The 26,576-nt window shown below is 42.3% G+C and overlaps 1 long non-coding RNA gene across 1 annotated transcript; it reads right to left on the reverse strand.

Annotated features, from left to right (window-relative positions):
- Positions 1–38: 38 nt before the first annotated feature.
- Positions 39–25,937, reverse strand: LOC141277543 (uncharacterized). Its single transcript, XR_012329113.1, has 3 exons — positions 25,819–25,937; positions 17,245–17,368; positions 39–123 (listed from the first exon to the last, which is right to left on the reverse strand). It is a non-coding gene; the product is annotated as an uncharacterized lncRNA (long non-coding RNA).
- Positions 25,938–26,576: the final 639 nt, after the last annotated feature.

Below are 26,576 nucleotides of genomic sequence, written 5' to 3' on the forward strand. Positions count from 1 at the left end.
GTTAGATTTGCAACTAAGAAATGTTTGCAAAAATTCATACCAGGTCAGCAAGGTACTCTCCAACACGGCGTTTCTGTGGCCTACTTCCATTTGTTATGATATTTCCGGTTATATAATCTTTCCCTAGAGAAAGAGGAGTAAGGTTGTGAATTAGTGTCAGGTAAATGGATATGGGTCTTTCCCTTGATATGAACACTTCATGCAAAATTCTTTCCAGGAGGCATCCTTGGGAGTTCCTGAATTAGGTTACTGTATTGAAAGTTTTATTTTAAATCAGTTTTAATGTTCCATATTTAACTATAAGCTGCAGCCTTATCTCCATTATCTGAACGCCAGCAATTCTGATAATGAGAACAGTGTGTCTCATCAAAGTGCAAAATGCTACTAGCTGCTCTAAGAAGAGGGGAGGGGCAACCAGTCTTGAATCAAGAAGTCCCCAACGTTACCATATGAATTAAACACAGAGTAGCACGTGAATTTCAACATTTACCTATTTCTTGTGGAATTGGAGCAAAAATGTCACCCTTCATTTGAAATCTCCCCACATTCTCACAGGCTGATTCTGCTTAAACCAGGGAGCAAGTGATGCACGTGAGCTCCACAGAGGACCGCTGAGAGCAATCCCTCTCTCCTCTTTGAAAGAGAGTCTGATGGTTTGCAGTGTATTAACTCCGTTTGATGGTGAATTGCTATTTCAGTCACAGAAGCTGGTTTTCAATCTCAAAGGGGGAGAATATGTCTTTATGATTTTTTCAGCTCAAATCAGTGTTTCATGTTGGACTGCTACATGAAACCATGGAAAAAATGAACTTGGAAAAATATGAAAAATGTATGCTTCATGCTCCTAGTACATTTCACTGCCAGATTTTACGGTGATATACAGTGATGGTTGCCATAACAACAGAGCAATCCAGGAACCACAATTATGCATATAAAGAAACTGACAGTGAGGGAGAGCTGGTCTGGTCAGAAATAACTGGCTTGTTACTAGCCGTCTAGTTATTTCACCTTGTACATCAATTATCTAGATCTGGACTCTTAAAATTGCTGCTCATCTACCTAAACTTTAGGTTCTGAGCTTTTTCTCGTGATTATTCCTAGAATATTTGCACAGAAGAAGATCAACAAAGTGGGTATATGTCAGGCTCCTTGATTTCAGTGGCTTAAGAAATCGACATAATTGATGAGACAGCGTCGAAGCAAACCACATAATTAAGGAAAGGGGGAACCTATGTAATTTTGAATTAAATGTCACGAAAGACATGTATCTAAATGATAAGAGGATTGCTTTGGAATAAAATATCACACACACGGTCCACTGTAAGAAATATTACCCTGTCTTTCAACCAAATGGCTGATGGCATTTAGTATGTTAGCACATCAGTGTGAGAACTTAGCTTATTTATTATTCTAAATGATTAGCAATAAAAACACATATTCACAACCAGCTTACGGTAGGCACTGAGTCAAATCTAAACCATGGCACCATCATTTTCTTAAGAGGTTTTCAAACCAACAGGATGGTTTTTTTTTTTTTTTTTCTTTACGCGGGCCCCTCACTGCTGCGGCCTCTCCCGTTGCGGAGCACAGGCTCCGGACGCGCAGGCTCAGCGGCCATGGCTCACGGGCCCAGCCACTCCACGGCACGTGGGATCCTCCCAGACCAGGGCACGAACCCATGTCCCCTGCATTGGCAGGCGGACTCTCAACCACTGCGCCGCCAGGGAAGCCCAGGATGGTTTTTTTAAATTTTTTATTAAAGTATAGTTGATTTACAATGTTGTGTTAGTTACTGGTGTATAGCAAGGTTATTCGGGAATATATATATATATATATTCTTCCTTGTTGTTTTTCTATTTTGTATAGACTAGTGTGTATCTCTTAACCCCAAACTGCTAATTTATCCCTCCCTCCCCCCACTTTCCCCTTTGATAACCATAAGCTTGTTTTCTATGTGTGGTATAAATATACAATGGAATACTACTCAGCCATAAAAAAGAATGAAATAATACCATTTGCAGCAACATGGATGGATGTAGAGATTATCATACTAAGTGAAGTACGTCATACAGAGAAAGACAACTACCGTATGATATCACTTGTATGTGAAATCTAAAAAAAGATACAAATGAACTTATTTAGAAAACAGAAGTAGATTCATAGATTCAACTCAACAGTTTTGAGAAAGACAGTGGAGTGCTTTTTCTAGTAAAGTTTCTAACTTTTCAAACCTATTAGTGAAAATGCTGCCTTCCACACACATGCAATGATTACACATTTTAGGCATTATGCAGCAGCTCTAACTTGAAGGCTGAAAAAGAAAAAGCTGTTGGTGAAAATTCACCTCTCTAATAATAATAGCAAGCATTTATGAGGGACAAGTCTGTGAAGATTCTGGGTTTTCCTCACCATTATATACCTACCGTGTAGTTCAGACCCTGTCTTATGGTAGGCACTACATGGTCAAGATAAACAACCTTTCAAGATAGTTTTCCAGCAGTAGAGTTCTGTGATAAGCTGTGTTATTTATCTATTGCTGCATAACAAATTACCCCAAAACTTGTTGGCTCAAAGCAATAAGCATTTATCATCTCACAGTTTCTGTGGGTTAGGAATTTGGAAGCAGCTTAGCTGGGTGATTCTGGTTCAGGGTCCCTTATGAGGTTGTAGTTAGGACACCAGCAGGGCTGCACTCATCAGAAAGCTTGACTGGGGCTGGTAGATGTGCTTCCAAGATGGCGCATTCACGTGGCTGTTGGCAGGAGTCCTCTGTGCCTTGCCCTGTGGGCTTCTCCATAGAGCTGCTTGAGTGTCCCCACAACATGGCAGCTGGCTTCACTGAGAATGAGTGATTAAAGAAAGAGAGCAAGGAGGAGACCACAATGCCTTTTTATGACCTAGTCTTAGAAGTCACACACCATCACTTTAGTCACATTCTATTTGTTAGAAGTGAGTCACCAGGTACAGCCCACACTCAAGCGGAGAGGAATTAGACTCCACCTTGTAAAGGACACAATACCAAAGAATTTATGGACATATTTTTCAAGCAACCACATAAGCAAACTTTGGATTTCAGAAAGTAGTGGAGCTCTGGAAATCCAAGATCATAGAAAAACACAATTCAATTTAATTTACCAAAGGAGCTAAAAACATGCCCACATTCAACCTGCCTACACTCTGATGAGTAATGTTAGGAAAGTTTGCATCATTCAAAGACTTCGCGTCCTGGTAATATTACAATATATCTGAATAATGTTGAGTTGCCTATTCAAATAATATTGTGTCTCTAAAGTATAATTACAGAAGTGTAGCATTTTTCTAAAAGGATCAGGCTCACAATCAGTACCATTATTCATAGGGACTCAAGAAAAAGACAAATACTTAAAACAGAAAAAGAATGTAAGGATAACTGATTAATATCTATAAATATCTCCCTTGCTCTTACCAGGTCTTCAGACAAATGGTGTTATTTTACCTGCAGTTGTCATCTTCTTGCATTCTTAAGCTTACAGCACCCCCAGCCCCTGTTGTGTATTTTTCCAATCATGAAAAGCACCTTATTTAACCTTTGAAATAATCCAAAGCCAGATGTAAGAGGAAAGAAACTGGATCTTTGAAACAATCAAGCAAATTATACTGTTACCTAATAAGAAGATGAAAAAACAATCATAGAGCTTAAAAATTACCCCAAAACACAAGACAAAGAGCTACCGGTGGAATCAGCTACTCCTATTCTGGGCCCAAACCCTATATCTCTTTTTGTTTTTAACAATGGTTTTTAAACTCACTGTTATTAGAGAAAAATACATATTATTATAGAAAACCGGGAAATATAGAAAAATAGAAAGAAGAAAACAATCACCTCCCAGAATCAGCCACTTTAATGATTGGTGTATTTCCTTTACTTTTTTTTTTTTTCTTTTTGCGGTACGCGGGCCTCTCACTGCCGTGGCCTCTCCCATTGCGGAGCACAGGCTCTGGACGCACAGGCTCAGCGGCCATGGCTCACGGGCCCAGCCGCTCTGCGGCATGTGGGATCTTCCCGGACCGGGGCACAAACCCGTGTCCCCTGCATCTACAGGCGGACTCTCAACCACTGCGCCACCAGGGAAGCCCCTTCCTTTACATCTTTGATTCGTATAGCTTTGTTACACTGTTGGGATCACAGCTACATATTTTTACATATGCTGCTTTTTTTCACTTACTAGTAAAGCCAAACATTTCCTCAAATTATTGCAGCTCTTCGTAACTGTTTTTTTTTTTTGTTTTTTTTTTTTTTTTTTTCGGTGCGCGGGCCTCTCACTGTTGTGGCCTCTCCCGTTACGGAGCACAGGCTCCGGACGCGCAGGCTCAGCGGCCATGGCTCACGGGCCCAGCCACTCCGCGGCATGTGGGATCTTCCCGGACCAGGGCACGAACCCGTCTCCCCTGCATTGGCAGGCGGACTCTCAACCACTGTGCCACCAGGGAAGCCCCATAACTGTTTTTGATGGCTGCATAATGGTCCAAGGCTTAACCTCTCCCTCTTATTGGATGATTGGAGTATGACAACAACAACAAAAATAGCAAACGTTATTTACTAAGCTTGCGGGGGGGGGGGGGGGAGGGGTTCGCGCGCGTGTGTGCGCCAGGCTCTAAGTGCTTTAATTCTTACAACTCTGGAAGGTAGAGGTTTTTGGTTTTGCTGTGTTTTATGTTACAAATGGGGAAATCAAGTCACAGGTTAAAAATGGTCAGTGTGGAAGACTGGATTATTGTCGTTAACTCTTCCCTCCCTCTGCTCTGTGACCTAGCATTGCAATAGTGGAGACGGAGCCTGTATCCCCGCGCCTTGACTTTGAGCTTAGCCAATGGAAAGACTGCAAACTTGATTGGAGCTTGAAAGCTTTAAGGGTACCTGAGTGGTGGGGCTTGACCTCTGAGGCTCCTGTGATTCACCATGAGAAAAATGTGCCTCAGTAGCTGCTGGTCCAAGGAGAATGAAGAAACACATGGAGCAGACCGAAAACCAGCCTGCAGCCTGGAACCAAGCCCTCCTAACCTCAGGGGAATCCAACCAAGCCAGAGCTGACCCACAGACCTGTGCATGAAGAAAACAGATGTTTACTGCTGCAGGCTCCTGAGAATTGGGGGGTTGTTATGTGGCAATAACTAAGTAACACTATCAGTAATAACACATTCTTAGTCTGGAGTCCACAAATATCTGTAGTAAGCAATGGACTGTACTTTCCTTAAGCAGTCTTCATGAATATTCATTTTACCAACAAGCTTTTCATAAGAATTGTGCAATTATTAGAATTCCAAAACTAGTCTTCACTGCGGTATTTATAAGCAACATGAATCAAATTGAAAAAGTTAATTTTGCATGGTTGAAGGTGGTAAGAAAGCAAATCACTCATATCTATCACAAAATACATACAAGAGAGGACATTTTAATTCAGTTATACAAAAATTTAAAATCTAAAGCAGGTGACTTGGGAAGAAAACAGGAAGGAAGTAACTTTGCCTTAGGCTTACCTTTTGCCTAGAGCCTACCTAGTTTCTTACTCCTAGATTTAGGATTTTTGATTACGACTGGTTGAGAAGGGGTTAAGCACGGGGCTAGAGCCAGTCCCAGCTGATGTTAAAGTAGTGCAGAATAAAAGACAGCAAGACACAAGGCAAACAGAGGCTGAAGAAGAAAGAAAGGAGAGGCTCCTAGCAAGCCTCTCATATCATTCATTAACACTAGGATTTTATCCTTTGGCTATTATAGAAGTTGATTTTAATCAGGTTTAGTTATCCCAATTTCCAAAGCATTGTCCATGTTTCCATCATATTGAGTCTTTTATAATATTTCAAAATGGATCTAATGTGAAATCCCACTGTTTGTGCAGCCACAACTAAAAACACCCTGACTCCACAGAATTGAAATTATTTTTAGAATGCTAAAAATTCCCCTGGTGCCAGAGATAAGGATGATCATGATATTTGGAAAAGGAAGTGTTTGGTTGGGTTATGTGTAAAAGAAAGAGACAGACAGACAGACAGACACACACACACACACACACACACACACACACACACACACGGATCAGAAAGAATTCATCAAGAACCAGGAGGACACAGGTTTATTTTTTCCCAGTATGAATCTACACAAAGAGTCATTATTCTTGCGATGCATCAACTAATGTCAGTAGAGTCTTCATTAAGATTTTTCAGGCCACTGATGAAAGATACAGAAATGATAAATTTAGATTCATTTTATAAAGCTTTCTAGATGGGATTTAAAAATGCTAATCTTATTCAAACTAGCAAGCATTGTTATTCAGAAGAATAAACCCTTTGCAAACAACTTTCTGGTGGCTTCTTTTTTTTTTTTTTTTCTTTTTTGCAGTACGCGGGCCTCTCACTGTTGTGGCCTCTCCCGTTGCGGAGCACAGGTTCCGGACGCGCAGGCTCAGCGGCCATGGCTCATGGGCCCAGCCGCTCCGTGGCATGTGGGATCTTCCCGGACCGGGGCACAAACCCGTGTCTCCTGCATCGGCAGGCGGACTCTCCACCACTGCGCCACCAGGGAAGCCACTGGTGGCTTCTTTTACACTTTATTTGAACTCTTGTTTTTATAACAAGCGGAAACTTTTATTATCGTGGTATCGTAGAAGTAAGTTTATTTCCTTTAAAGTCTCCTGTATTCCTGGCAAAGCATTAGCTTTATTGAAGTTGTCAGATAAAAATTCTTTGCCAGCTTGAAAAGTCAAACTCTTGTTTCATTTGGGCAAAAAATAACTCTTTGCTAAAAAATTTCTTTCTGTTTGTAACAGATAGCTTTAAACTATGGTTCTAGCATAGCTGTTGCAATTGGAAATGTTGGAGCAATGAGTGAAAGAGACATGCCATGTATGAGTGTGGACTAGAAAATATGAGTATGCAAAAACATAGGTGGATTCAGTCACAGAGCTAGAGAAAGTGCTAGTACAGTGCATCATCCGGTTACCTACTCTTGCCTCCTGAGGCAAGGAAGCTTAAGGGCCCCATGGCCTACGTGGCCCCTTCCAAGGCAATGTGTTCACATGGTGGTGTGTTTTCGTAAAATTTGCAAAAGTAATATATTTCTCCCACAACTAGTTAAGACCACTGTCACTTTCCACTATGACTTCCCTTTCTTGTATCGGGTGGCACTAGAGACGGCCATGGCATTTTTGAAATCTGACTAAGGTGGAGCTGAATGAGGGAGAGTTTGATTTCAGTGGCATATATCTGTATTTCATATTTAAGTTATTACTAGCCATCCTGATGTAGGAATGGCTTTCAAGACTACTTCTACCATCTACTGGGATGACTCCCTTGAAATCATGACAGTGAGGGTCACAGGCAAAAAATATTAATGCGTGCTGTCACACCTAGAAGCACCAGAAGTATGGAGTAGTGGAGGAGAAAGAAGGCTTGAAATACAGAAAGCCAGAAGGTACTCTGTGGAACCCTAACCTTCCAGTCCTGAGACACGCAGAACTATAAGTAGAGGATTTAGTTCTCAATAACCCTAAGTCACAATGGAAGTTCTTTCCCATCAGGAAGAGACTGACAGCCCAGTGTACATAATTATAAAGGCATTATCATATCATATGAAATATGTTTCATGTGCTATATATTTTCAAATATATGAAATATATTTTAATAGGCTATAGATGTATTTCATTATAAATTTCATATATATCATTTCACTGTATAATTAAACATATATAAGAAATATATGTGATATATATGAACTCAGTAGAAATATATCATACATAGGATATAGATTTGAAATCAAGAGAAATTATACTGATAGGGAGAAATAAGTTATAACTGAAAGATTCTTTGAGATCATAACAAAATCAATAATACATGAAGAGGAAGAAATAAACTTTGAATAGAAGTGATGTGCAGACTCTTGGATTGTTTGCTAATCCAGTTAATGAAAAGAAGTAAATCATGTAAGCACGTTTGAAGAAAAAAATTTCTTGCCAATTTGACAAGAAATACTAATACTGACAGTGATTAACACAGAAATATAATATAGCAGTAAATAAGGACATCAGTGACAAATTGCTAAATGAGTGTCATTAGTTCAAAGAATGTTTCAGATTAGTCACTGTGTAAAGAAACTTGAAATGCCCTGTATCTGAGAGCTTATACATGAAAGAAATGTGATAGGTTTTCCAAACTTGAAAACAGATTCTAAAAATTTACAGGACAGCTTTGGCAGTGAATGTCATTTCAACTTGAAAATGAATTAGGAAGCTGAAAATCAATTTCTAAACTGTCGATTTTTTAAAAATTTAATCAATCATGCTAGATAGAGGAAAGACTTGCAATTTCCGCTACAGAAAAGAATTACAAAATCATAATCATTTGAAGAGTTGATTAAAGAAAATACAGCTAAAATATGTAAGAAAAAAATTATAGAGCTGTGTCAGGGAGTTAATTAAGATATGTCATTTTTCTAGATTTTGTGATGCTTTTGGTATTTGCTAACTTTTTAATGTTTGTAATTTTTCTCATTCTAAATACATATTTGAATTTTTGTACCTAATTTTGAACTTGTAGTGTTTTTTTCTTAAAAGGAGACCCCCAAAATCATATAGGTTTCCTGCCCGTCTAACAGGCATAAGTAGGCACAAGTGTACACCTGTGCATGAACACACACACACACACACAGGCTAACATCATTACTGCTATGCCCCCATATTCTTGGTGACAGGTTTTGCTACCCACTGCAGACATTAGACCTCTGGGATATCACCTGACCCCAAGGAGTTCTGGTTCACTGAGCCCTCAAAACAGGACGGGAGAAAACCTAAGAAGCTATTGCCACTAGAGAGACCACTGTGAACAAGGTTGGATTTGGCCCAAAGTATCTCTAGGAAGACTCGTTTTCAATCATGGGCACCTCAGGAGTTCCGAGCTCTTTCTGCAGTGTCTGGGGGAGTTAAGTTTGCTCAGATCTCAAGGCCACCCTGGAGGCTGTAGAATCCCCAATGGATCGGCTAACAAACTCCCCCCCCCGCCCCCGGCATCTTCTGGGCCTTGGAGGGCAGCCCAAGTGCCACAAGTCCCCTGAAAACCTGCAGGCCGCCAGCTCTGAGATCATCTCACACTGGAGAATGGGTAGCTGCTCAGCCCCTGGGGACCATCGGTGGTGGGGAACCTTCACTGGTTCTCAGGGGATTTGTTAATGCTTGCTTTGCGACAAGTTGGCATAAATCCCAGGTAATCCAAGGGCTGGCTTCTAAGGTTGTCTTGTACATGAAATGCAATGCCAGGGAGTAAAAGAGCTCTGCAACCACTTGCTATTTGGCGATGCACCATGCAGTGCATGAGGGCAGGGAGTTACCCTAGGAAGGGGAGATGGTGAGCAGGGCAGTAAACACGCAGGCAGGGGCACTGGTGACTGAGCAAAGTTGAAGGCACAGGGGAGGCACGGCACCCGTGGATGTCGCCCGTTCTGTGAAGGGACGTGCGATTCAGACCTCAGCGCTCTCTCCCCACCTACACAGGCCGGCCCAGTTTCAACCCCAAGTCAACCTTGACACCAATCTCGCCTCCTTCATTAGTTATGAAATCCAATCAAACATGGATAAGTTACAGTTTTGCTGAAAACTGGGGGTAACGAGAAGCCTACAACACACTGAATTCTTTGCAAACATGCTGTAGGGACATGCTTTCCTTCAAATGTCTTCTTCCAACCCCACCTTTTCCTGACTCCGGCCCCAAGCAGCCTCCGTCCCCTTGTTCCCCCGTCTCCCTTCTCTAATATGAAATCTCATCACCAGCTTAACACTCAGGCCTGAGGACTTCCTTCTCCCCAGTGGACTGATAAAGTCTTTTCAACGAACGTCTCCGTTAAGACAGGTCTCTCTCTCCACAGAGGAATTCTGGTCTCAGCTGCTAAAACGATAACTGTTTCTCCATATGGCTACCCAGATAAAATAGGAAAGAATACTGTTGCTTGACCACAGATGTAATGACTGATGGTGTCCTGTCTGAGCAACATATATCATTATGACTCTCTGAATGGGATTTTGACTTTCATAAATCAATTTCAAACTTCAAATTTAGTATTTTCTCCACACAGGCCCATTAAAGGAAATTCAAAAAATGCAGGCAAGTTGCAAGAAAAGAAAACTGAATCAGCATCAGTCCACCTCTCGTATGACTCATCGTTCACATTTTTGTGAATTTTCTCCCAGATTTTATATCCACTGAACTGAGGTTTTGGTTTCTTTGTTTTTCTAACATAGTTTTAACCACACTGCATATACATGCCTACATAGTGCTTTGTAAATGTCGATCCTAAATATTTTCCACATTATCACATAGACCTCACAAATATCACTTAAATGTTTGCATGACAGACCCTCAAGTACATAGTCCATGCTATAGAGAACTTTGTTGGCTCTCTATAGCTACTGTAACAAATCACCATAAACTTAACAGCTTACAATAACACACGTTTATTATCTGACAATTCCGCAGGTCGGAAGTCCAGCCTGGATCTCACTGGGCTAAATCCAGTCGCGGGCAGGGCTGCATTCCCTTCTGGAGGCTCTAGGGGAGAATGTTCCCTTGCTTTTTCTAGCTTCTAGAGGCCGCCTGCATTCCTCAGCTGAGACCCCTTCCTTCGTTTTCAAAGCCAGCAACACTGTATCTGTCACTTTGCTCCTCTACTACTTTTAAGGCCCCTTGTGATTACAGCGAGCCCACTCAGTAATCTCCCTGATTAGCAATCTTAATTCTATCTGCAACCTCAATCCCCCTTTGCCGGGTAGGTGACATATTCACAGGTTCCAGGAATTAGACATCTTTGGGGGGCCATTATACTCCCTACCATACTTACCCATTTCTCATTCTTGGACTTTCAGGTTGTTTCTCATTTTTCGCTATGATATATAACATTGTAATAAATGTCATCATTCGATCTACTTTTCCCTTGTTAGGTCAACCAATCTTTTCCAGGTACAGAAGGGAGAAACGGTAGAGAGTAGAGATGTTGGGAGCAGGTATACGGGATGCTGCTTGCATTGAAGAAGTGTGATTCAGCAAAAATAATACTGGGATTCTAGTCTATAGCCCACCAGCATTGACTAGCTGAGCAATTTTAGGCAAGTCACATAACGCATCTGAAAAATTTCCCTGCCTGCAAAATGGGAAAATGACACTTATCCAGGCATTACCACAGGGTCAAATGAGATGATGTAAACGGTGGAGCCACTGCATTACTGGTGTTCATGGTGGTGATGACCATGATTTTGATAATAATCAATGTAATAATTAAAAGTAGATGCAATAACATGGCATTATTATTTTTAACATGTTTACTAATAAGACACCTGGGCCCTCAAATCGTTTATCTTATCTAGATGGAGAAGGAAAAGTCAGAAAAATAATTTTGGTAAGAATCGAGTTGAGAAAGCACACTGTGTTTTGAAGTTTTAATTATTATTTCAAAGGACGCTTCGCCTCCTCCCTGATTCCCTGCAGTGCTCCTAGGGTCCATGCAGCTCTGCCATTGCACCAGGGCAGGCTTTCACTCTACGGTCTTGGCACTTGCTATTTCACCTTCCAAGAATGCTCTCCCCCCAGCACCTACTTGGCTCCCATCTCCTTCTTCAGTTCTTTGCTCAAACATCGCTGCCAACACCACCTCCATGGACCAAACTCAATATAACTGCACTACCACCGTGACCCCTGCCATTCTCTATCCTCTTCCTTTCTTTCCTTTTTTTCCCCCAGTATCACTACTAGAATGTACGTTTCAGGAGGGCAGGGATTTACATCTACTTCATTTCCTGCCTTGTGTCCAGCGCCTAGAATGGTGTCCAGTATATATTCTGGACTCAATACTTTCGTTAAATGATTGAACAGATTTTAACGCAGTCCGAGCATTTGATCCACTGGGTTGTGAAAAAGAATTTACCAAAGGACTCTCTTTAGTAGTAATTTTCCCCATTAAGGCGTACTCTTCACACTATGATTTGGACAACAATGGGCCCAGGCTGGGGGGAGAGGGGGAGGGGAAGCAAGCAAACACAACAGAGCATATATACTTAGGAAGTCTATGTTGAATAAACCAATGTCTAAGAGGACTGTTGCCCTGACTCTGATTTGAAAAAGTGAAGTATAAACAGAGAGCCATGTTGTGTAGGTGGCTGTGTTTGGAGCAGGACTTTTGCATAAAGATTAACCCAGGTGAATGCGTCACTCAGGCCTGAAAAGCTGTCCCGTGGCCTTTGATTTGGAGCTGTTGTCATCGTGAAGCGACAACTTGGTTTAATGTTGAAAAGCAGAAGTGAAAAGAAATGGTATTTGGTCTGTTAGTTGAGTGGAAATCAATTGAGACGCAGGACGGGCTGAACATCGGCAAAGCTTTTCACACACCCGCAGCCGGAAAAGTCTGGGTTGGGGAGAGATCAAGACCCCGCTGAGCACATTCACTCTACTCCTCTGCATGAACTTTTCATGAACTGATTTTCATTGTCCTTTACCCACAGGCAAATGGACTGCCGCCACCACCACACCCCATTCAAACGTGCTGTTACTTTACACTTGTGCATTCGTAACTCTTTTCTAATTTTATTCCCCCTGCTCAGAAAAACAGAACAGCTGCTAGCCCCAGCTTCCTGGCTGTTCTCTCAGCCTCCCCTTCCTTCCTGTCCTTCTCCTGCAGGCCTATGTTATTTCTCTTAAAGCAAGTTTTCAAAACATCAGGATAGATAAAGATCTGAGGGCCATAATTCTTGTATACTCCTTAAGGACATTTTTTTTTTTTTTGTCTTGGATCCTGTATCCCAAACAATGAAACCGTGCCAAGAATTTATTTCAAAACTAAAGCCAAGATGTATCCCTGTGCAACTAGCAGCAGATAAACAACTTTCAGCTTAATCCTAACAAGAACCGGCAAATGGACACTGATACTTGGTTTAGTATTTCACTAACATAATCCCTTTCCCATGCAGTGATACTCTTCTGTGACTTATTTGTGTGTGTGTGTGTGTGTGTAGATTTATTTATTCTCCTGGGACATGAGGCTTTTACGACTTTTAGAAAATCCATGTGAATGTTCAAGTGAAAGAAATCATGTCACGCTTATCTTCGGTGAAAGCACCTGTGCACTGAATGATTTTCACTAACAAAGGTGATCTCCTTCAACCAAAATGGTAAGACAACCTCCAGGAAAATGGGGATGGAACTTATTCACTCGAATCTTACATACTGACTCAGTAATGACCAAGCTTCAGTACTGGAGTTAAGAGCAGACACAAAGGGTCAACCTGAGTTCAGTGGCAGCTCAGGACATCCATTTGGGGCCTGGGTAAATCACTGATGGGGAGAAGTTGGCCAGTTCCAAGAGAGTTCTGGAACTAAGTATGAATCTGTGTGTTGGGCAGTTTATGTGGAGAACAGAATATGGAGCTGGGAATTAGGATCACAACTGTTCAGTTGGAAGGTTCTAGATGTGAAGCTCCTTCAGCAGATCCACACCAAGGTTGCTCTTGGGACAATCCATGGGACAGCTAGCTACTTCAGTTTGGGGAAAGAATTAAAAAGCCTCACAACTCCAGATAGCTGGAAAATGGGTTTGATTCCCTTCTGAATGCTTAAATTAGCTCAAAGGGAGAATGAGTGAAGGTGAATGATTCCAAGAAATACCAGGAATTCACCAGCAAAAGGGACTTTGGCAAATGAGGGCCATAAGTTACTGATGAATTACCGGAAATACTAGAAAGTTTATGTGGACAACCAAGGAAATAACATTTCTTAATTCAGGGCCTACATCTCTCCCCAGGTTCCTGGCATGTGGGCAAAGCTGTGATGGCTGAATAGGGGTGGTTTCGGCAGTAAAGGATTCACAGGAAGTAAAAACTGTCCACATAAATTCTGAGAGGAAGAACTGAGTTGAGCAGCTTTCTAGTCAGTATAGGCCAGAGAGGGACCCAGGAATCCTGAAAACTCTAAAGAATAAGATACAATGAATCAGGGCCATAAAGTAGATGAGGAATTACCCTTCTCTTCTCGAGTTAGCCTGACTCCTGTTGGCTTCTCATGAAGAAGCAGCAAATCTTAGTTATTAGCATTTTCCAGAAGATGAACATTTTTTTCCATTGAACACTTTGATGTTATCCAAAAGTCCCTAGGAAAGCAAGATGATATACATTCAGGAGCTTTATATGAAAGATTTCAGAAAGTCCAGTAAAAATGTTTCCAGATCTCAAAGCTTTCGATAACATTCCAGTTTTACCTCAGACCTACAGGGCTGTAACTTTTATGTATAGAAAGTTACAGGAGTTGCCCAATGATTGGCAATTTTTAAAAGGCTTCATTCACTTGGCTTCCTTTTATTTTAAAATTTATTTATTTATTTATTTATTTTTGGCTGCATTGGGTTTTCTTTGCTGCGCGTGGGCTTTCTCTAGTTGCAGCGAGCGGAGGCTACTCTTCTTGCGGTGTGCGGGCTTCTCATTGCAGTGGCCTCTCTTGTTGCGGAGCATGGGTTCTAGGCGCATGGGCTTCAGTAGTTGCGGCACACGGGCTCAGTAGTTGCAGCTCACGGGCTCTAGAGCGCAGGCTCTGTAGTTGTGGCGCAGGGGCTTAGTTGCTCCGCGGCATGTGGGATCTCCCAAGACCAGGGCTCGAACCCGTGTCCCCTGCTCTGGCAGACAGATTCTTAACCACTGCACCACCTGGAAAGCCCTCACTTGGCTTCTTTTATTGTAAGAAAACTTAGTTTGAATTTCCTCAGGCTGTGCATAGGATGGTGCTAAAATGGAAACAGGAGAGAAAAGCTCTAGGGATGTCCCCAGATCTGCCAAGGGGCAAGCCCACCAGTGGCAGGAGTTGTTAACAAAAAGAACAGGGAACTCTGCTCAATATTCTGTAATAACCTAAATGGGAAAAGACTTTGAAAAGAATAGGTACATGTATATGTGTAACTGAATCACTTTGCTGTACACCCAAAGCTAACACAACGTTGTAAACCAACTATACTCCAACAGAAAATAAAAATTAAAAAAAAAAGAACCCTTGTTGATCCATAAGGCTGACCCAGTTCTAGGGCTTCAGACATCTTGTTGGCATGAAGATCATTTGCAGCAATTAGCATGGGTGCTGTTCACTGGGTTTCCTCCAGTTGGCCCTTTTGGCCACCAAACCAGGGGGCTTCCTCGAATTGCTCAAACTCCTTCAGTTTCATGGCTGGCTTGAAGGACCCTGATACAATGGAAGGTTTGGGTTCTTTTCATATCCTCCTTCACTCCTACCCTGTGATTGTGCTGTCATTTGAGGAAGTTGCAAGTGGCAGAGTTGGGGAATTGGTCTCAAGACGGATTTCAAATTGTGGCCCCAAACACACATGGGACCCCAATACAAATAATTTTAAAAACAAACTAAACAATTCTAGTGAATTCTTACCCGTGTCTTGCAGCACCTGCCCCAGGTAAGCAAGAGCTTCTGTCTTGTCTCTTCCCGCAGATGTCTGTCTGTCCTTCCATTCTGGGTTAGTTCTTTGCCCTGTGACCTCACTGTCTTATGAATTCATGGAAAGTTTGAACTTGCAGTTTGGCTTTTTGCTATTTTAAGAGTAGGAGCCATACTCTTTCTAGCCCTGTGTATCTCCAAGAAGCAAATGGAGGTCCCTTCCATGGAACCTACCAAAATATAATTGTTTGTCCATGGGTCTCTGTCTGTGGACGGCCAAGTCATGGAGGGCCCAGCTGTGGCTTCTCCTCTGGATCCACAGGTCTGGCCTAGGACCAGGCACAGAGTAGCTGCTCAGTGAAAATGCCTGCTACTCTCTGCTGCATTTTCATTTTAAGTAATCCTCTTCTCCCTTGCCTTCCAGCAGTAGCACCTGGGAGCTTGTTAGATATGCAAATTTTCTGGCCCTACCCCAGCTACCGAACCTGAAGTTCTGGGGAGGGGATCTTGCAATCTGTCTTAACAAGCCCCCCGGGTGATCTACTTTAGAACCAGGGCCTTAGAGAAATAAGAGATATGCAACTGCTTCTTTCTGACCCTTTCAGGACAATTGCTATGGCTTTTGCTGAGCAACAAAGCAGCTGAGTACGTGAGGAGCCGGCCCTAAGGGAGGTTTCCAGCTGCAGCCCTGATTTCTCACCCTGGGACACACTGCAGACTCTCATACTCAGCTGCTCTGCACTTGCCCATTGGGTTTCCCAAACCTTGAGTCAGTAACCTCAATTTCAACTTTGGCTGTACATTGGAATCACCTGGGGAGCTCTCAAAAAAAAAAATTCAGACCAATTAAATCAGAATCTCCAGGGGTGCGGCTCCTTCTTGTTCTTGTTGTTGTTTTAAGCTCCCCGGGTAATCCCCTGCAGCGAAAATCTAGTAGGGAATCAGTGCTGTGGCCTTGGCTTGGTAGTGATTTCTTTATAAGATAAACTTAACCCCAGTGTTGATTGTTTTGGAGTAAGAGGGTTCTCCTCTCTGAGCACCCTCCACCCCAAATCACACTGCACTATCCACATGTGACAATGAGGCCAGCAAGAATGGGAGTGTTAGTTCTGGGCACACAGACTGCCTACTATTTGGGGTCCAGTCCTGGGTGCACCAGACAACACCCCTTAGCAGAGAGGGTCGTGCAACATTGTGTCTTTGGGTTTCAAGAGCAAAGAAAATACACATGCTCTGTAATTCCTCGTTACCCTGGATTTGGTGTCCCAGAGAGACAAAAAGGTTCTGACAAGTAAGGTGTTTAACTGGAGAATGCGTTTTCACTTTGAATAAATGTCCAGCATTCTGGCTGTGCCAGCCAGCCTTGAGGCAGGTGAAATAGGTCACTGTTTCTGCTAAACTCTTCCGTGCAGAAGCAGCTCTACCATCCAAGAGCAGACTTGCAAACCTTTGCAGAAGCTGTGACCCATGAGCAAGCTCTCTGCCCCCTGCTCCCTGGTGGTGCCCAGTGGGTGCGCCCAAAGAGACACGTGACCAGGGTCAGGACTGATGTAGCGCGGGGCTGAGACCCTAAGTACTCCACCCTTCCTGTAACAGCCTCTGTGCCCTGCCCTGCTCCGGTGTCACGACCAAAACTCCCCTCTCCTGCCTCTGTGGTTGGCAGGACTGCGGCCTTATCTCCCCCGGCCCCATGTAGCACCGTCATCTGTGCATTCTCATCTCCCACCATCATCTGGTCCTCTGAAGATGGACCATCCAGTGCCCCAGCCAGACCTGTCAACTGGTTCCATCACACCTGTGCAGTCTTACCTCCCGTGGACTCACGTAGCTCTATCATCTGGTCATGAAAGCCATTTTCCACTTCCTCCTCCTTTGGACTTGGACTCCCTTGGACTTGGTCTCTTTCACCCATGGCTTCCTCTTGATGCTTCCTCTGATAATCACAAGCAGAATTGATTGTACTCTTGATGGTTCCAATAGTGCTGTATACATATATCTGTTCTAGCACTTTTCTCATTTTTATCATGATTGTTTATAATCCCTTCTCCCTCAATAGACTATATGCTCTTGGCAGTCTATTTCTTACTCCTAAAAATATATAGATCCAGGGACTTCCCTGGTGGCACAGTGGTTAAGAATCCGTGCACCCAATGCAGGGGGCCTGGGTTCGATCCCTGGTCAGGGAGCTAGATCCCACATGCAGGCCACAACTAAGAGTTCGCATGTGACAACTAAGGAACCAGCAAGCTGCAACTAAGGAGCCCACAAACCACAAGTAAGGAGCCCACTGGCCACAACTATGGAACCCGCCAGCTGCAACTCAGACCTGGCGCAACCAAATAAATTTAAAAAAAAAGAATACATTGAAAATAGCAAATTCAGATAAAACAAGTTAAAATTTAAAAAGTATATATATATATACATCCAGAACCTCAAAATACCTGACAACAGTAAGTGCCTAATTAATACTTGTTGGCTCTGCCCAATGGGAACAGAATGTGAGCCACAAATGCAGGCCACATATGGAATTTGAAATGTCTAGTGGCCACATTTTTCAAAAAAGTAAAAAGAAACTGGTGCGGTTAATTTTTTTTTGGATTGGCATCATTTTATTATATTTTATTTTTCAGTGTTTTTTTAAATTGACGTATAGTTGATTTACAATGCTTCAGGTGTACAGCAGTGATTCAGTTATACATATACCCGTCTCTTCTTTTTCAGATTCTTTTCCATTATAGGTTATTACAAGATATTGAATATAGTTCCTTGTGCTATATAGTAGGTCCTTGTTGTTGATCTATTTTATATAGAAGTTAATGTTAATAATACATTTTATATAACCCAATATATGCAAAATATTATCATTTCAACATATAATCAATGTAAAAAGTATTGAGGTATTTGATGTTCTTTGTTTATTTTGCATGAGGTTTTTGGAATGTGGGATGAAGTTTACACTTCCTGCACATCTCATTTGGACTGGCCACATTTCAAATGCTCAATAAGGCTCGTGGCTACCACAGTGGACGGCACGGTCTAGAAGCTGAAGTAGTACACTGGAAGTTGAAGGTCAACCTTTCTTCTAGGCCTCCTGGCCAGTGAGAGAAGCCAGGTCTCCCCTGAAAGTCTCAGAGACCTGTGAGAAGGGAGGGCGCATCAGAGGAAAAGACAGCCACCAACCCCGGCAAGGACCTAGGGGGCCCCCAGGGCACAGCAGCCCGGACTGGGAGAGGGGACAGGTGTGGGCCAGGGCAGGGGCGCCTCAGAACCAGAAGGGGCAGAGCAGCGATTCCAGGGTTCAAGACAAATGCAACAAAGCGAGCTGTTCCAACGAACAGACCCACTTGATGCTAATTTGCTCCCACTCACTTTCATTTTGTGTGTTACGGGGTCAGAACTGACAGGTATGGCAGATAAAGGAACAGACCATTTATGAGAGGCCATTAATCTTAGCCTCACGGCAGGGCTAAAGGAGAAAGCAGACAAGTTCCTCCTCTTCAATAAATCCACCATTTACAAATCCAATGAGAAGCAGTAAGTGAAGGAAGGTCTTCCTGCGGTAGAACAAGTAATTTTGAGTGTCAGAGGCAGCACGAGAGCCAGAGGAGGTAAGGCCAGCGCCAAAGCTTTTGGGTGGAGCAAGACTGTTTAGCTCTTTGAAGATGGAATGTTCTGGAAAATGCAAGGGGAAGGGCTGAGCTAATACCTTCAAAAGGGAGCAGCAATTTTTCAGGGAGATTTTCTCTATCTATTGCAAAATAACCAGCAGTAAAGCCATTTAAGGAAAATACTGTACATTTAGTTTCTTTATATTCCTCTCTGGGCTTCTTTCCTGACAAATAGCACTGGTATATAGGAGGAGGGGGGAGCCAGAGAAAGCCAGGGCAAGCAGACTGTTTTCTAGCCTGTCACTGGCTCAGCAAGCAGCCAGTGTCTGGCGAACGCATCTCTGATCTGGGGACTGACCACAGGGGTGGGGAGACCCCTGCTCAGGAAACCTTTTTCGGGTGAAAGGGGGAAGGCAGTATTATTTAGCCCTCTACCGCTGTAATAGTAAAACCCTGACCTGCTCGATTCCTCAGCTCTGCTTTCTAGATTTATTTTGGGACAGATAGATAAATTCTTAGACTAAGGCAAAACGAAATATATACAGATTGACCACTTGGGTTGTTTTCATTATTTAAGAAAATTCATCCAAAATTACAACGGCGCTTTTCCAGGCCCTGGAAGATCCTTTTGCATTTCTGCAAAACAACTGCAAAATAGCTTTGTTAAAGAGCTATCAAAATATGGAATGACTCTGGGTATTTTTAGCAAAGGAGACATTTTAAAATAAGATTTTCACTTAATTTATGTTCTCACTCAGTCACCTTCATGTTTCAAACCAAAACAAAATGAAAAATCCTCCATAAGGTTTGAGATCTTAATGATTTAGATCAACTCTATCAGTCTATACCTTCTCAGTAGTTATTTTTTTGATAGATTCAACACTTCAGAGCTGGTTAAATATGAAACAGCACATAAAATAGTGGACCGTAGTGCAAACAGCAGCCTGAATGCCAATACTATATTGAAGAGACAAACATACCTTATAATATGTTCAAAAAATGAAATACCTTTTAAATTAGGAAAAGCCACTTAAATACATGCTAGGTGATTGAAAACACATAGTTAATGATAAGGAACTTTGTTAAATGCAAAGCCAGAAAACAAGCAGACTGACTGACCTAGTAGGATTAATGATGACTTTTAAAATAAAAACATGAAAATACCTTTCCCCTTTTTTGAGTGGGGAAAACAAAAAGACTCCTTTGTATAAAACACCCAACGTCAGAACTATACCCAGCGCCCCAGCTGTTCAAATATTTTACTGCCAACAAATTTCACAAGCAAGTATGCTCCCCTTCCTGGAGGCTAAGGTTTCTCCTGGGTTTGATATTAGAACTTGCTGGGTATCTAGACCTTTCCAGATTGTTATGAAATAACTACTACTCCAACTTGTGTCTTTGAGGCTGACATCGAGACTTGAATCAGTCTGCTTTATTATTCCCTTATCAGTTTGGAAAAGCCTACATTGCGCTCTGGGAAATGGTGGTGGGAAGTGGTGGACCGGTCCCACGGACACACCCCTGTCCTCGGGGGCTGCTTTCATTGTGTGCAGGTTACTATTGTAACCCCCAGGCCTCCCACCAGTGCTTTACCAGGTAGGTTGGAGGCCACAAATGTAATTTACATGTTCAGATTCCTCTTTTAAGGAACTGTTGTGGAAAAGCTTTTCCATGACTATGGTTCCTGAAGGGAAGTTAACAGTGTAGGTTGGGAGAAAAAGAAAACAAAAAAACCCGAACTCTGGGGCTTCCCTGGTGGCGCAGTGCTTGAGAGTCCGCCTGCCGATGCAGGGGACACGGGTTCGTGGCCCGGTCTGGGAAGATCCCACATGCCGCGGAGCGGCTGGGCCCATGAGCCATGGCCGCTGAGCCTGCGCGTCCGGAGCCTGTGCTCCGTAACGGGAGAGGCCACAGCAATAAGAGGCCCGCGTACGGAGTTGGTGGGGGGGGGGGATCGAACTCTGCAAGGGGGAAACCTATGAAAGGATTAGAATAGCTGTGCTAATCTGACAAACCTAGATCTCTCATTCACCACATCTGCCACGACTGGCCTTCTATGCTGAATTTTCTGAACTCTTTTCAAAGTATAAGTTCCAAACAGTTGAAAACATGGCTCATGTCAAAGATTTTAGCCAATTACATTAATGATGGAATCAATGAGACGGTAAAGATATTTCAAGGAGACTTGGAGGAGCTATGTACTTACAGGCATTAAAGAAGAAGAATGTTCGAATGAGATTACTAGGTTAGATATGAAACCGCTCAATGCCCTCCAGGACAATAAAACTCTAATCTTTAGGGTTATCTTTCCCACCCATCAGGAATGATTAGCATCTCAACCAGGCAACATATACATGTTAACGTGTAACTTCCCATAGTCTGGGATCTTATTTAATAAAGAGTAAAGAGCAAGCAAGCAAAGGTAACCTCCCACAGCCTTGTAGGTAGTCCTGGGGTGGGCTTGTTAAGCAGCTCAGTGTTAATGACATTGAAGGGAGAGCCTGAACACTCCTGGCCTTATTTCCAAGATTTAGATCATTTTTCTTAACACTTTACTTATTATCCCTTTCCCGCTCTATTGTGATTCATAATCAAGATGGTAGGAAGAATATGCTAGCAAACAGACTTCAGAACGTGCAAGTTTTCCGTACGCCCCAGAAACGTGAAGAATGCAGATGGGTGCATTTTGCGGCTGAGGGTAGGTGGCGTTGGGCAAGGAGACAGGCAAAACTGAACAACCGAAGTAAGTGCCTTTCTCAAAAAACTAACTATAACTGTAGGCTTAATGTGCCCTATCAGAAACTGATACTCTGGTTTGGAAGCAGCTTGTTAACCGTATTTTGACTTTAAATAGCACACTTTGCTAATGGAGAATGCACATGCACTTTTCTTTCATAGAAAAGAGCCTCTTAGTTAATCCCGTGTTAATTATACAATGCTATAAATGTGAATTTTCAGTGGGCCAGGGATCAATTGGCAGGAAACTGACACCAAAGTGAAAAGTTGAGCTGGGGTGGGGAGAGGGGGAGCTGCTGGGAAGAAAGGAGGGGAGTGAGTCACAGGTCGTGACCTCCCAGAAAAAGAGGTGATCTTGAACACTTAGAACTGAAGCTGAAGAAGGCTTCTAGAAGTGGAGGAGCCCCTGCCGTGGAGACAGGAGGCCTGAGGAGCAGCCAGTTCAGGGAGAGGAGAGCTGTCCAGAGTCCCAGGGCAGCCCGGATACCAAGCTGGGTTTCGAAAACTAGCAGGAAAAGTGTCTAAAAAGCAGGGACATCATCAGAGGGCCTGGGCGATGGGAACAGTCCATCCTCGCCTAGGAGTACTATTCCACTGAAATTATTTAGAATTGCTGGTGCATGGTGATAATAAAAAGCAGACTGACTCTTGGCTTTATTACTGTGTGGACCTCAATGAAGACCACCCAAAAGAGAACAGACGAAGGCTCTTTATTCAGAGCAAGGGAGTCGGCCACCATCGCTTACAGAGATTCAAAGACAGGCAGAGGAGTGGGAAAGCTTTACAGTGGAAAATAAGGAAGGCTCCAGGTATACCCTGATGGGAGCTTGGTGACATGGGGAAACCGGAGGAGAATGATAAGAAGTGGGGCAGCTTATGTGATTGGTTTGGGGAGCATACTTGGCTTTCTCTGGTCGGTCCTGAGTTGGAAGTCAGGGCAAAAAAATAGAGAAATTGGCATTCATTGACCAAGAAGTCCTGATGTTCTGCGATGATGGCTGTAGAGGTTATGGTTTGGCTTCCTGAGCTGGTTGCTGCAGAAGTCGTGGATCAAAATTCTTTTGTTACATATGGTCTGGCCACTGTCCATTTATATATTCAGTCTCTCAATTGTTTGTGAACATTCTACTTATCCCTTTATTGCCTGCACCCTAGTAGATGACTCTGTTGGCAGGCCCTGCCTATAAAGATATATGGCTGCAGTTGTACTAAAGTTGAACTGAATAGGGATTGATGTAAAAAAAGAGAAATCAGATTTACCTGGTAGCCATGGGCAGGACATGCTAGCCAGGAAGAGACTCAATGATGGAACAATACTGACTTGGGTTTTGGTGATGCACAAACTGAGCCAAGATATTCCTGGCTTGACCACAGTCTCTTGCACTCTTGACTTGTAATTCCCAGTAATTCTCAAACCTGACTGCACACGACTACCACAGTCACAATCAATCAAATGAGAACCTTTGAACATGGACCCCAGGTAACAGAAATTTTTTAAAACCCCCCAGGTGATTACAATGTACAGGAAGTTTAAGAATGAGTGCCCTAGCAGCCCTTGCTACTCAAAGTGTGGTCCCCCAACCACTAGTAACATCTGCATCACATGGGAGCTCATCAGAGCTGCAGATTCCCAGGCTGCACCCTCCATCTACTGAGTCAGAATCTGCATTGTAACTAAGCTCCAGGTAATTAGCACGCACATGAAAAGTTCCAGAAGCATTGCTAAACTGTTGGCTCAGTGTGGCCTCTCTATGGGGAGAAACACTAGGATTATTTCCCATTTTGCTGCCCAGGGAAGACATGCCTTCTCCCCTCCCCCACCTCTTCATCTAATTGCAAACAATGCTAGAGGTGGAAGCACAGACCTTATTTTAGAAAAACTGAAAAATGTGTCACCAGCGCTAGAGTTTTTGACATTAAAATGCATGGTTTGCTAGCAGACAGTGTAATTGCTTATCAAAATTCCCAGAAACTTAAGGGGAAAAAAAGACCAAAAGCAGAAGCCTCTAAAAAACTAATTTTGTCTTTTCCCAGGAAAATCTTTTCTGTTGATGAGTCAAAGAATATTCTATTAGGCTAGCCAAACTCTTGAAGTCTGCCCAAATAAACCAGTGTCCACAAAAAGACCTCTGATTTTTTCATGTTTTAAATGTATGTTTTTGGGAGAAAGGATTTAGAGTCAGATTAAGTAAGAATAATGAAATATTTGTATCTGTCTTCCTGTGTGTGGAAGAGCTAACATCCAGATATTCTTATTTGGGATGTGAGGAAATGAGGTTAAAATTTACTGACAAAGATCTTAAACTAAATCAGAGAAGTCATGGTTATTTCTCTAGAACTTTACAAAAAAACAGAGGATAAGACTATAAACTCTACTTTTAATAAAGAAGTTAAATTGTGAGGGTATGGAGTAAGGAAATAACACCAAACACAAACTCATATCCACAGGAAGAAATGAAGAGAACCAAAAAATGGTAAATAAGAAGGTTAATATAACAAACTATAAGTATATACTTGCTTTCCTTTTTTCTCTCACCTTTTAAAAAAGATTATATAAAGCAATAATTATAACAAACTGCTTTTTGGTTTCCAAGGTATATGGACATAATATGTATAGCAGTAATAGCACAAAAGAGGGGCACGGAATGGAACTATATAGGAATAAAGTTTTTATATCTGACTGGAATTAAGTTAGTACATAAGAAGTGGATTATGATAAATTAAGATGTATTTTGTAAGCCTGGGAGCCATTAATGACTAAAGTAAGCCATTAAGAAAAAAACTAAAATAAAAAAATTTTAAATATCATTAAAGAAATGAAAACAATACACTAGAAAGTATCCACTTACTACAATAAAATGTAGTAAAGAAGGAAGAGAGAAACAAGATACCTGAGACACATGGAAAACAAACAAAACAAAATGGCAGATATAAATCCAACCATATCAATAATAACTATAAATATAAATGGATTAGGCAATACAATCCAAAGGCAGTGACTGTCAGACAGATAAAGAAAACAAGATCCAACTGTATGCTGTCCATAGGAGACACACTTTAGATTCAAATTTTGAAGGTATGCTAATGTTTAAGGATGGGAGTGGGTGTTGGGGGTGGGTACGTTTAATCTACTATGTGTTAGGCACTGAAGTACAGTGACTTTTTTTTTTTTTTTTTTTTTTTTTTTTATTTTTTTAGTACAGTGACTTTTTGCCTTAACTATAGCTCTTTTGTTATGGAAGACCCTAGCCCTCTAATATGAGGACAACTTCAGTTCCTCCAATGAGCATCCTAGAAGATTCAAACACCCTCCTCTCCTAATCAGTTCAAAGAGGAGAGAAAAAAGATGAGGCTAAAAACTATCAAATTATAATTTTCAAAAAGGTAAAAACAGGGCTTGCCTGGTGGCACAGTGGTTGAGAGTCCGCCTGCCGATGCAGGGGACACGGGTTCGTGCCCCGGTCCGGGAAAATTCCACATGCCGCAGAGCGGCTGGGCCCGTGAGCCATGGCCACTGAGCCTGCGCGTCCGGAGCCTGTGCTCCACAACGGGAGAGGCCGCAACAGTGAGAGGCCTGCGTACCGCAAAAAAAAAAAAAAAAAAAAAAGGAGTGGTTGTAGCAGATTTTCCAGAAAGCAGCCACAGCAATATTTCTCATCCTTTCCAGAATTTTGCCATTCCCCTACTAAAAGAAGGACTCGATATACACGCTATTATATATAAAATAGGTAAACAACAAGGACCTACTGTAGAGCACAGGGAACTCTACTCAATACATTGTAATAACCTATAATGGAAAATAATTTGAAAAAGAATGTATATATGTGTATGTACAACAATCACTTTGCTGTATACTTGAAAATAACATAACATTGTAAATTAACTATACTTCAATAAAAAATAAATTAATTAAAAAGAAGGATCGATTTCCTTTCTTTGGGAAGGACTGTGAGACAACCCGAAGGAAAGAATGTAGCAGAAGTGGCCTCCAAGGGTAGGTCATAAAGGGCAATATAGCCTTTGCTGAGCTCATCCTTACCTTGGGAGGCTCAGCCTTGGCTCTCAGCCACCACGTTGGCCATATGGAGAGATAACATGGAGGTGTTCCGTCCATAGTCCCAGCTGTCTTTGTCTTTTGGTCTAACAGCTAGCATTAACTTCCACACATATGAGTGAGCAAACGTTTGGATGATTCCAGCCCACAGCCTTTCAGCAGCCCCAGCTGATGCCAGGTGCAACAGAAACCAGATATCCTGTCAAGCGGTGCCCAAAGCTCTTATCTGTGAGTGAAATAACTGTGGATGTTGTCTTACGCCACCAAGATTGGAGATGGCTTGATACATGGCACTAGGTAACTGAAACACGACTATAATCTCATTCCACAGTTAGGACAATTAGGTGAAAGGAAAACTCGATTAGAAAAATAATAAGCCAAAGAATGAGAAGAGTGTAGAGGGAACCAAAGCTTTATTAGGTTCTGAAATACGAGGGTTTTGTTGCTACTATTTTTGCCTAAGCTTTCTGGCAAAAAAGGAATATAGTTTAAGGCAGTGCTTATCAGTCTTGAATGTGCTCACAAATCACCTGAGAGTCTTGTTAGGATGCAGATTCTACACTTTGCTGTATCCCTGAAACTAACACAATATTGTAAATCAACTATACCTCAGTTTAAAAAAAAATGCAGATTCTGATTCAACAGGTCTGGTGGGAGCCCAAGATTCTTTATTTCTAACAAATTCCCACGTGATGTCAAAACTCCTGTTCCCGGGACCACACCTTGAAAATTCAGTAGGTGAG

The sequence above is a fragment of the Tursiops truncatus genome, chromosome X (assembly GCF_011762595.2).
Source record: "Tursiops truncatus isolate mTurTru1 chromosome X, mTurTru1.mat.Y, whole genome shotgun sequence".
Taxonomy (NCBI): Eukaryota; Metazoa; Chordata; class Mammalia; order Artiodactyla; family Delphinidae; genus Tursiops; species Tursiops truncatus.